This window comes from Tursiops truncatus, chromosome 11 (assembly GCF_011762595.2).
Source record: "Tursiops truncatus isolate mTurTru1 chromosome 11, mTurTru1.mat.Y, whole genome shotgun sequence".
Lineage (NCBI taxonomy): Eukaryota > Metazoa > Chordata > Mammalia > Artiodactyla > Delphinidae > Tursiops > Tursiops truncatus.
This window is the reverse complement of record NC_047044.1, coordinates 79,903,927-79,915,794: the sequence shown is the minus strand read 5'-3', so window position 1 is coordinate 79,915,794 and position 11,868 is coordinate 79,903,927.

Here is an 11,868-nt window from a genome sequence, read left to right as displayed (position 1 = left end):
CTCCTTTTCTATTGTGTTAGTTATGGTGCTGTCTGCGAGGCTGAGAGAAGTTGGGGGTCAGTGTCACAAAATGGGGTTCAGGGGCTTCCCTGGTGGCGCAGCGGTTAAGAATCCACCTGCCAACGCAGGGGACACGGGTTCGAGCCTCGGTCCGGGAAGATCCCACATGCCGCGGAGCAACGAAGCCCGTGCGCCACAACTACTGAGCCCACGTGCCTCAACTACTGAAGCCCACCCGCCTAGAGCTCGTGCTCCACAACAAGAGAAGCCACCGCAATGAGAAGCCCGCCCACCACAACCAAGAGTAGCCCCCGCTCACCACAACTAGAGAAAGCCCACGTGCAGCAACAAAGACCCAACGCATCCAATAAATAATAAATAAATACATATATTTATAAAAACAAAGCAAAACAGAAAACAAAATGGGGTTCAGTTACTAGATGATGGCCTACGGATGTCCATCTTCTTCTTCATTTTTTTTTTTTTTTGGCTGCTCCCCACGGCTAGCAGTATCTTAGTTCCCTGACCAGGGATTGAACCCAGGACCCCTGTAGTGGAAACGCAGAGTGCTAACCACTGGACTTCCAGGGAAGTCGCTGATGCCCATCTTCTATCCTTTGATTGCCCCGCCTGTGGGAACACGTGTGCATGCACATGCCCTTCTTATACATACAATTTTAAGAATGACCCAACTTAAACTACTACTACTACCCCATTAAAAATCAAAGACACACTCATCTTTTCCCCAAGGGAAACTATCAAAAATCAGATCTAGCTACTGTATCCAAAGGTGACATCACAGCTCACTGAGTCCCAAGTCCAGGGTTGTCAGGGATTATCCATCCCTCCGAAGCCCATGGGTGACCACCCATTTCTGGCAGTCTATAAACTAACGAAGAAGTTAACTATTTCGGACACACCCCACGCTAACGGAGCACTTACTCTGTGACAGGAAATCTAGGCATTTTTCTATTTAACTTATTTAATCCTCACAGCAATCCCATGTGGTAAATATGAATATTGCCCCCCTTTACAGCTGAGGAAACTGAGGCACTGCAGGTCACAAGTTGCCATTTGGGGAAAGGCAGAAGGGAAAATGGCCTGCAACAGTCACTTGTCCAGATGGCATACATCTTCCTGCAGGTAGCGGCTGGCAAGGGCCCTGGTGGTGGAGTGGGTTTCTGGGCAATCTGGGAGCCCGTGATTCTGCTCTGCTCTGCAGCAGGGTGTTCCATGGCCGCGCGTGAATGGGTGTGCCTAGGTGGCGGCCACGTTCCTGTTGGCAGGGTTATGGGAGCTGTGGGGAGGAAGCCTGAGGCCCTCTATAGGCACTGTGGAATCCCAGGCCCCTGTCTGCAGGCCATAAACATTTCCTTGGCAACAAAACCCTTTAAAAACCCAATTAGATGCTGGTACATCTGATCTCTGGCAACTCTGTGGGCCAGTGGCCCAGATCTAATGGAGCCCAGCTCCTTGACCTTGGAGCCCACCTTTGTGATTTCTGTCGCCACCCTTCACTCTCAGCTTGATGGCTCCAATCTCTTCCTCAGCTTTGGGACAACCTGAGGCGGTAGGGTTCTGCCCTTCCAGACTACATCCCGGGGAATGCTGCTTTAGTGGAAATGGTTGCCTCTATGTGGCAGGAGGGGTTTGGGGATGCAATTCCCACCTTATTTCTTTGCCTCCTCCGAGAACCCAGTCTGACTGTTTTGTTCGTGCACCCTTGCAAGGCAAAGGTGGCTCTTGCAGTTCTGCAAGGCACATGTTATGTGACCCTCTGTGGCTGCCTGGCTGCAGGCAGGAGGGTTAAAAGCATGGGCTGCAGAGCAAGACTGGCTGAGTTTGCTTCCCAGTCCTGCCACTTTCTAGCTGTATAGCCTTGGTCAGTTTACTGTATCTCCCTGGACCTCAGTTGCTTTATCTGTAAAGAAGGGTAACAATAGTATCCACTCTATGGGATCATTGCGGAAATTGAATAAGGAAATCCATTCCTCAAAAACAGCTTATACCAAAGAAGTAGGGGAGGAAGTCCACATCCACACTTATTTGGAAGATGTGCTGGAATGAAGGGAACTGGAATAAAAGAGACCACCCTGTGTTTCCCGGGATTGTTGGTGCCATTGCTGAGTGAGGGTTCAGGTAGGGACACCAAGGTGTCCTGCAACAGAGTAGCCAGCACCCCTGGTACAAATTCCTGTTGCGGAGAGGAGATGCTAGCTGTCACCTCTGGGCCGGTGGTAAATGGCCAGCCTCTGCGCTGGGGCAGACTCATGCACAGTGATTCTGTGCCACTAAAACCTAAAGAAAAGGCATGTCTGTGTCTTTTCCTAGCTCTGTTTTCCAAGAGGTGAATAGGTGTTTTCTAGTAGTGCTGATGTTTATTTGTTCTGAAGTCTTTTCTGCTCTGTTGTGGGTCTTGAAAATCACCCATCTTCAAAGGCAGCTTTGTAAAGTGGCGTTTCGATGTCACATACTCGTGGACTTGTTGCATGGCTTCAGAACGTTTCCCATCACGGTGCCTGCCCAGGGGTCTCTGTCAAGCATGGTGATTGCCTCTCTGACACAATCATCACCCTCCTCTTTCCTTCTGAGCTTTGTAGTTATTCAAGCTCTACTGTGTAAGCAGTGGGGTCAATCTTACTGGGAGGAGGCTGGATGAAACGACAGCTCCTGTGAATGCTGTGCAGAGTAAACCCTGGGCCCATACACTCTCCTGCTTTGAGCTGGACACATCCATATAGACAAAATTCCAAGTGAAGAAAATTTCAATGTTGAGAGAGAACTAGAGAAAATTACCGTAGGACTAGGTGTATTTGCATGGGACGGAAACCCTAAAGTAACATACCTTAAATACAAGAGAAGTTAATTTTCTCTGATGAAACAGAAGCCTGGAGGCAGGCAGCGTGGAGCTGGTACAGCCCATGGTGTGCTGGGCTGGCTTGTTCCAGCTCGTGAGAACCAATTGTTAACATCTCTTCCCAACTCTATGTTCACTGATGTCACATTGGTAACTCAAAATTGGCCATGGTGGAGTAGTCACGTCACAGAAATTGGCAAACGCTACAAGTCAGGGTTTTGCCTTCCAAAGAGCCTGTTGTTTAACATTTAACAGCACCCCTCTGGGTATAGCTCTCTACAGAATTAGGGACCCAGGCTTTTTCTATCCTACTGCTCCATCATCCTTGTATGTGGTTCCCATTCTTAGGGTCATTCATGTCCACAATTGCTGAAAAAGTTCCAGACATCGAAATTACATATTCCAGGTGACAAGAAGGAATCCAAAAACAAGGGGACAAATATTGGCACCAGCAGTATCTTAAGGACGTTTCTGGGAAGGTGCTATACAACATTTCTTTGGCCAGCACTAGGGACATGGCTGTACCTAACTGTAAGGGAGCCTGGGAGATGTAGTGTGTATTTGGGGATCCATCTGTAAAGCTAAAAGGTAGGGGTCTATGGTAAACAGAGCTCTAAGATATCCCTGTGCTCTTTACCCTTGTATAATCTCCTCCCCTTGAATATGGACTCGCAAATATGAAGAGATAGCACTCCTGTGAGTGCTCCTATTATGCTATATCCCCAATTAACTTTTTTTAAAATGGTATGGGTGACTTTCTTTTTATTTTATTTATTTAGTTTGGTTGCGCCAGGTCTTAGTTGCTGCAGGCGGGCTCCTTTAGTTGCAGCATGTGTGCTCCTTAGTTGCAGCTCACGGGCTCCTTAGTTGTGGCATGCAAACTCTTAGTTGCAGCATGCATGTGGGATCTAGTTCCCTGACCAGGGATCGAACCTGTGTCCCCTGCATTGGGAAGCAGATTCTTAACCACTGTGCCACCAGGGAAGTCCCAAATTAATTAACTTTAAGATAGGGAGATTTTCTGTGTATGCCTGACCTAATCACAAAAGCCCTTTAAATCCAAGTCTAGAGGTCAGAAATGGAGAAAGCTAGAGATTAGAAGCATGAGAAAGATTCAGTGTGCCATTGCTGGCTTGAAGATACAGGTAGCCCTGTGGTAAGGAAGGCAGGAAGCCTCTAGGAGCTGAAAGTGAACCCCTGCTAACACCCAACAAGGAAATGAGAATCTCAGTCCTACAACCACAAGGAACTGAATTCTGCCAGTGTGGTGAAGAAATTGGCTCTTTTTCCCTTAGACACTTAATTGTTTTAAAGCTGTCAGTGTCCTAAATTCTAGCATATTTTGTGCTAAGTCGAACTTGGTAAATTCTTTTTTTTTTAATTTATTTTATTTATTTTTGGCTGTGTTGGGTCTTCGTTGCTGCGTGCAGTCTTTCTCTAGTTGTGGCAAGCGGGGACTACTCTTCATTGCAGTGCATGGCGTTCTCATTGCAGTGGCTTCTCTTGTTACAGAGCATGGGCTCTAGGCATGCAGGCTCAGTAGTTGTGGCTCGTGGGCTCTAGAGCACAGGCTCTGTAGTTGTGGCGCACGGGCTTAGTTACTCCGCGGCATGTGGGATCTTCCTGGACCAGGGCTCGAACCCGTGTCCCCTGCATTAGCAGGTGGATTCTTAACCACTGGGCCACCAGGGAAGCCCGAACTTGGTAAATTCTTAATCAACAGATATTTATTAAGCAAATACTAGCATGACTGCCATTGGAATACAAAATAAATAAAAACTTTGTCCTAACAGGAACTTGAAGTCTAGTTCAGGGATAGATGTGGACATTAATGCAATTAGAGAAAAGAGGGTGTTCATATAGTCACATTATACATTGACCCAGAAATGAGTGCAGTAGAGCCTAGAACAGTATTTTACTTGGGTGATGGCTGAATTTACCAGGATGTTTTGGACTGCGAGTAAGAGAAAACTCAAAATGAACTGGCCTAAACAATTAAAGAAATCATTAGATAGAAGATAAATGAGAAACCTAAGGCTAGCACAGACTCTAGTCAAGTTTTGATCCAGCAGTTTAACTATATCACCATGTATGAGGTTTCCTCAGTGTCCTCACGAGGCTGTCTGCTTTTGCAGTTTCAAGATGGCACATCCAGTGGGGAAAAGATCATCTTCGTTACAGCATTTCCTGTGTTAGTTCTGAGATTCATTCTGATTGAATTGGCTTAGGTAACACTGAACTGACATCGTGTTTGAGGGACTTGAGGAGTGTGGAATGAGCTGATTGCTATAGCAAAGGTCACTGTTCTCCCCCTGGGGCCAGAGCTGAAATCAGCTTTCTTGGATCTGCACATGAGAGAAAGGATATACAGATGTATGTGTGTGTGTGTGTGTGTGTGTGTGTGTGTGTGTGTGTGTAGCTAGGGGACTGGGACAGGAAGGAGCTTTTGGGAGAAGGAAAAGGAACTAGAATGTGAGTGATAACTACAAATGTCCACTACCCTACACCAGCAGTTACTGTGAAGTAGTTAAGGAAGGGAGATGTTATTTGGAGATGATACAATTATTTTTGACTTTCCCAAGGTACTGGTATGTGTAATTGATTAAGGTATAAGGAAGTAGAGACAGGAAGAACAATTAGCAGGCAATTGTGGTAAAATACACAGGAGGTTCTGAAGTCCTGAAACAGGTTGGTAGCAGTGGAAATGGAAGCTTTTTAGAGACAATATGGGAGAAGATCTCCAGGATTTGGTGAGGGGTGAAAGTAGGGGGAATTATTTCAAGATTTTGATTCTGAAAGATTAAAAGTACTCTAGTGCGACTAACAGAGATGGAGGGCTTGGGAGGGAAGCTGGTTTGTGGGGCAGGGAGAGAAGGAATAGTGGGTTTCAGCCATTTTGAGTTTAGAGTAACTACAGAAGATCAAAAAGAACTGGGTAAATGTAGCTAGAGAGAAGAGCCTCAGGTCAAGGAGTGAACCTCAGGCACACCCACAGTTAGAGGAGAAGTTGAAAGAAACAAGGACAGTGAAATATCAACAAGGTCAAGAAAGGAATTTCTGAGAGGAGTGGTGTGGAAGAAGATGGAATTTGTGATCTCTGTTGATTTAAGTTTCAGGCCTACAGATTAGCCCTAAGAATGATAATAAAACATGGAAGAAGGCAAAAAAAAAAAAAAAAAAGGTTTATATACAAAAACAATGAAATCAAGCATAACTTGACTGATATGGGAGAAACCCTTGGTTACCTCACCATATACATTTCCCAATTCTCCCTTGATATGTTAGTTATCTATTTCTGTATAACAAATTTCCATAAATGTTGTAGCTTAAAGCAGTACACGTTTATTATCCAACAATTTTTGTAGATCAGGAGTCTGGGTATGACTTAGCTGAATCTTTCATTTAGGGTCTCACAAAGCTGCAGTCAAAGTGTTATCTGAGCTGAATTCTTATCTGGAGACTTGACTGGGGAAGAACCCACTTCTAAGGTCACTCAAGTTGATAGCAGAATTCATGTCCTTATGGTTATAGGACTGAGACTCCTGGCTTCTTGCTAGCTCAGCTCTTAGAGGCCATCCGCAGCTCCTTGTCATGCAGGCCTCCCAACACGGCCATGTCTTTCTTCAAAGCCAGCTAGGGAGAGAGAGTCTCTAGAATGAGTCTTAGCAAAACAGAATTGTATATAATATTACATAATCATGGAAGTGGCATTCCATCATTTTTGCCATATGCTGTTGGCTAGAAGCAAGTCACAGGTCCCTCCCACACTGAAGGAAAATGAATTGAACAAGAGTGTGAAAACCAGAAAGTGGGGGTCACTCTGGAGTCTGTTTCTCATACTTGACCTCAATTTTGTTTCGGGGTCTCTGTGTGGCTAGTTCTAGATCATAGTTGATCTAAGCTAACTGTGATACTGTTCCCTGATTTTCTGACCTCTCTTCCTGTGAAGAGTGGTCATATGAATCAGGTGTGGCAGTGGCAACTGAGCAACAGTCTCCTGGGAGGTCCAGGGAAATCTTTTGGGCTCCCCTAATAAACAGGAACGGTTACAGATGGTACCACTCTTTCTCCTTTTAACTTTCAAATGAGTCTATGATAACTGGAACTACAACAGCACAGGACCACAAAGAATCATAGAGCACCAGTCTTAAGGCTAGTGATGCCTATAGCTGAACTTCTTGGGATGTCAGAATAATTCATTTTCATTTGTTTAAGCCACTGTACCCTGTTTTTTGTTACTTGCAGCCCACAGCATTCCTAACTAATACAACTGGCCATGATTTTTCTGCCCTCAGCCCTAAGTAATTATGTTTTTGACTAAAGTAGACAATTTTGAAGATATCTGTGAAGGCTGAGATCTCTGTTCTCTGACTGAGAATTTTGGTTTGTGACTTTGGCTCTGGTCATAGTTGGTTGGACATGGAGTGAACTCTTGACCAAAACTGGGCCAGTCAGATTTTCTTTAGCATTTAAACTGAGAGACACAAGAAAATGGTGTTGGGAGCTGAGTCACATCAATTTCAGAGCTTTGAAATAAGGGTTTGTCATCTTCTGCAGCTGAGGTCTTGGAGCTGTCTAAGTTCCAGCCCTTTCTGAGGGCTGGCTGTCCAGTTTTTCATTGGATTCCATGAAAGACATCTATATCCTCAGAATCAATTCTTCTTTGCTTGAGCAAGGTAGATTCTGACACGTATAAGGAGTCCCAACTAGGAAACATGGCATACCCAGCCCTTAGCAATCTGACTTCTGTCTCTTTCCTGAGCCATATTTCCTATGCTCATCCTCAGTTCTACCATTATCTTCTCAGCAAAGACTTCCTTGAAACCAAGGGCAAGACAATTGATGTCTCACCCCTATACCTGCACATCACACTATGCTTATCTGACTTAGAAGGTAGGCACTCCAGCTTTTTCATTTTTGTATTTCTAGAAGATAGCACAGTCTGGCACTTATTAGGTACTCAGTAAATGCTTTTTGAATAAAGACAGAGATAAGAGTTTCTGACTAAAGCAACAGTACAAGCATAACCACAAGAGAATTGAAATACATAGGATTCTATGCTGCTGGTCAGAGACCATGTCTTATTCAGCTTAGCACAGTATTTGGCACATAGTAGACATTTAGTAAATGTCTAATGAGCTGAACTGCACTGTGCCTTGTTTTTCAGAGAATACTAAGTGCCCCTATGGGGCTGGAACATAAGAGCTGTGTATGTGTGTGTGAGTGAGTGTGTAGGATGTGATGGTAGGTGGGAGGACTAGTGGAAATGAAATGGAAAAGGTAGACTAGGGCCATACTATGGAAGACTTTGCACACAAGGCTAGGGTTCTTGACATTTATTTTATATGCAATGAAAAAATATAGAAGTACTTTATGCACACATGTAATTGGAGTGAGAGGTAGGCAGCCTAACTTATAAGCTTCTAAACAGTTCAGAAAATAAATAACAAATAACTGAACCAGGGTGGCAGCAATAGAAATAGAAAAGAGCACCAGCTCTCAAGATTTAACTGTAAATTTCAGGAATTTTATGAGCCAGATGTTAAAGATTTGGTAATTTTAAATTGGTCATAGTGGGTATATTCACACCTCAGAAACTGGCAAACACTACAAATTAGGGCTTTAAAAAAATCTCACTTTATTATTATTTTTACATCTTTATTGGAGTATAATTGCTTTACAATGGTGTGTTAGTTTCTGCTTTATAACAAAGTGAATCAGTTATACATATACATATGTTCCCATATCTCTTCCCTCTTGCGTCTCCCTCCCTCCCAGCCTCCCTATCCCACCCCTCCAGGCGGTCACAAAGCACCGAGCTGATCTCCCTGTGCTATGCGGCTGCTTCCCACTAGCTATCTACCTTACATTTGGTAGTGTATATATGTCCATGCCTCTCTCTTGCTTTGTCACAGCTTACCCTTCCCCCTTCCCATATCCTCAAGTCCATTCTCTAGTAGATCTGTGTCTTTATTCCTGTCTTACCCCTAGGTTCTTCATGACATTTTTTCCCCTTAAATTCCATATATATGTGTTAGCATATGGTATTTGTCTTTCTCTTTCTGACTTACTTCACTCTGTATGACAGACTCTAGGTCTATCCACCTCATTACAAATAGCTCAATTTTATTTCTTTTTATGGCTGAGTAATATTCCATTGTATATATGTACCACGTCTTCTTTATCCATTCATCCGATGATGGACACTTAGGTTGTTTCCATCTCCAGGCTATTGTAAATTGAGCTGCAATGAACATTTTGGTACGTGACTCTTTTTGAATTATGGTTGTCTCAGGGTATACGCCCAGTAGTGGGATTGCTGGGTCATATGGTAGTTCTATTTGTAGTTTTTTAAGGAACCTCCATACTCTTCTCCACAGGGGCTGTATCAATTTACATTCCCACCAGCAGTGCAAGAGGGTTCCCTTTTCTCCACACCCCCTCCAGCATTTATTGTTTGTAGATTTTTTGATGATGGCCATTCTGACTGGTGTGAGATGATATCTCATTGTAGTTTTGATTTGCATTTCTCTAATGATTAATGATGTTGAGCATCCTTTCATGTGTCTGTTGGCAGTCTGTATATCTTCTTTGGAGAAATGTCTATTTAGGTCTTCTGCCCATTTTTGGATTGGGTTGTTTGGTTTTTTGTTATTGAGCTGCATGAGCTGCTTATTAATTTTGCAGATTAATCCTTTGTCAGTTGCTTCATTTGCAAATATTTTCTCCCATTCTGAGGGTTGTCTTTTGGTCTTGTTTATGGTTTCCTTTGCTGTGCAAAAGCTTTGAAGTTTCATTAGGTCCCATTTGTTCATTTTTGTTTTTATTTCCATTTCTCTAGGAGGTGGGTCAAAAAGGATCTTGCTGTGATTTATGTCATAGAGTGTTCTGCCTATGTTTTCCTCTAAGAGTCTGATAGTTTCTGGCCTTACATTTAGGTCTTTAATCCATTTTGAGCTTATTTTTGTGTATGGTGTTAGGGAGTGATCTAATCTCATACTTTTACATGTACCTGTCCAGTTTTCCCAGCACCACTTATTGAAGAGGCTGTCCTTTCTCCACTGTACATTCCTGCCTCCTTTATCAAAGATAAGGTGACCATATGTGCTTGGGTTTATCTCTGGGCTTTCTATCCTGTTCCATTGATCTATCTTTCTGTTTTTGTGCCAGTACCATACTGTCTTGATTAATGTAGCTTTGTAGTATAATCTGAAGACAGGGAGTCTGATTCCTCCAGCTCCGTTTTTCATTCTCAAGATTGGTTTGGGTATTCGGGGTCTTTTGCGTTTCCATACAAATTGTGAAAGTTTTTGTTCTAGTTCTGTGAAAAATGCCAGGGGTAGTTTGATAGGGATTGCATTGAATCTGTAGATTGCTTCGGGAAGTAGAGTCATTTTCACAATGCTGATTCTTCCAATCCAAGAACATGGTATATCTCTCCATCTATTTGTATCATCTTTAATTTCTTTCATCAGTGTCTTATAATTTTCTGAATACAGGTCTTTTGTCTCCTTAGGTAGGTTTATTCCTAGATATTTTATTCTTTTTGTTGCAATGGTAAATGGCAGTGTTTTCTTGATTTCACTTTCAGATTTTTCATCATTAGTGTATAGGAATGCCAGAGATTTCTGTGCATTAATTTTGTATCCTGCTACTTTACCAAATTCATTGATTGGCTCTAGTAGTTTTCTGGTAGCATCTTTAGGATTCTCTATGTATAGTATCATGTCATCTGCAAACAGTGACAGCTTTACATCTTCTTTTCTGATTTGGATTCCTTTTATTTCCTTTTCTTCTCTCATTGCTGTGGCTAAAACTTCCAAAACTATGTTGAATAATAGTGGTGACAGTGGGCAACCTTGTCTTGTTCCTGATCTTAGTGGAAAGGCTTTCAGTTTTTCACCATTGAGGACGATGTTGGCTGTGGGTTTGTCATATATGGCCTTTATTATGTTGAGGAAAATTCCCTCTATGCCTACACTCTGTAGGGTTTTTATCATAAATGGGTGTTGAATTTTGTCGAAAGCTTTCTCTGCATCTATTGAGATGATCACATGGTTTTTCTCCTTCAATTTGTTAATATGGTGTATCATGTTGGTTGATTTGCATGTATTGAAGAATCCTTGCATTCCTGGAATAAACCCCACTTGATCATGGTGTATGATCCTTTTAATGTGCTGTTGGATTCTGTTTGCTAGTATTTTGTTGAGGATTTTTGCATCTGTGTTCATCAGTGATATTGGCCTGTAGTTTTCTTTTTTTGTGACATCCTTGTCTGGTTTTGGTATCAGGGTGATGGTGGCCTCTTAGAATGAGTTTGGGAGTGTTCCTCCCTCTGCTATATTTTGGAAGAGTTTGAGAAGGATAGCTGTTAGCTCTTCTCTAAATGTTGGACAGAATTCGCCTGTGAAGCCATCTGGTCCTGGGCTTTTGTTTGTTGGAAGAGTTTTAATCACAGTTTCAATTTCAGTGCTTGTGATTCATCTGTTCATATTTTCTATTTCTTCCTGATTCAGTCTTGGCAGGTTGTGCATTTCTAAGAATTTGTCCATTTCTTCCAGGTTGTCCATTTTATTGGCATAGAGTTTCTTGTAGTAATCTCATGATCTTTTGTACTTCTGCAGTGTCAGTTGTTACTTCTCCTTTTTCATTTCTAATTCTATTGATTTGAGTCTTCTCCTTTTTTTTCTTGATGAGTCTGGCTAATGGTTTATCAATTTTGTTTATCTTCTCAAAGAACCAGCTTTTAGTTTTATTGATCTTTGCTATCATTTCCTTCGTTTCTTTTCATTTATTTCTGATCTGATTTTTATGATTTCTTTCCTTCTGCTAACTTTGGGGTTTTTTTTGTTCTTTCTCTAATTGCTTTAGGTGCAAGGTTAGGTTGTTTATTCGAGATGTTTCCTGTTTTTTAAGGTAGGATTGAATTGCTATAAACTTCCCTCTTAGAACTGCTTTTGCTGCATCCCATAGATTTTGGGTTGTTGTGTCTCCATTGTCATTTGTTTTTA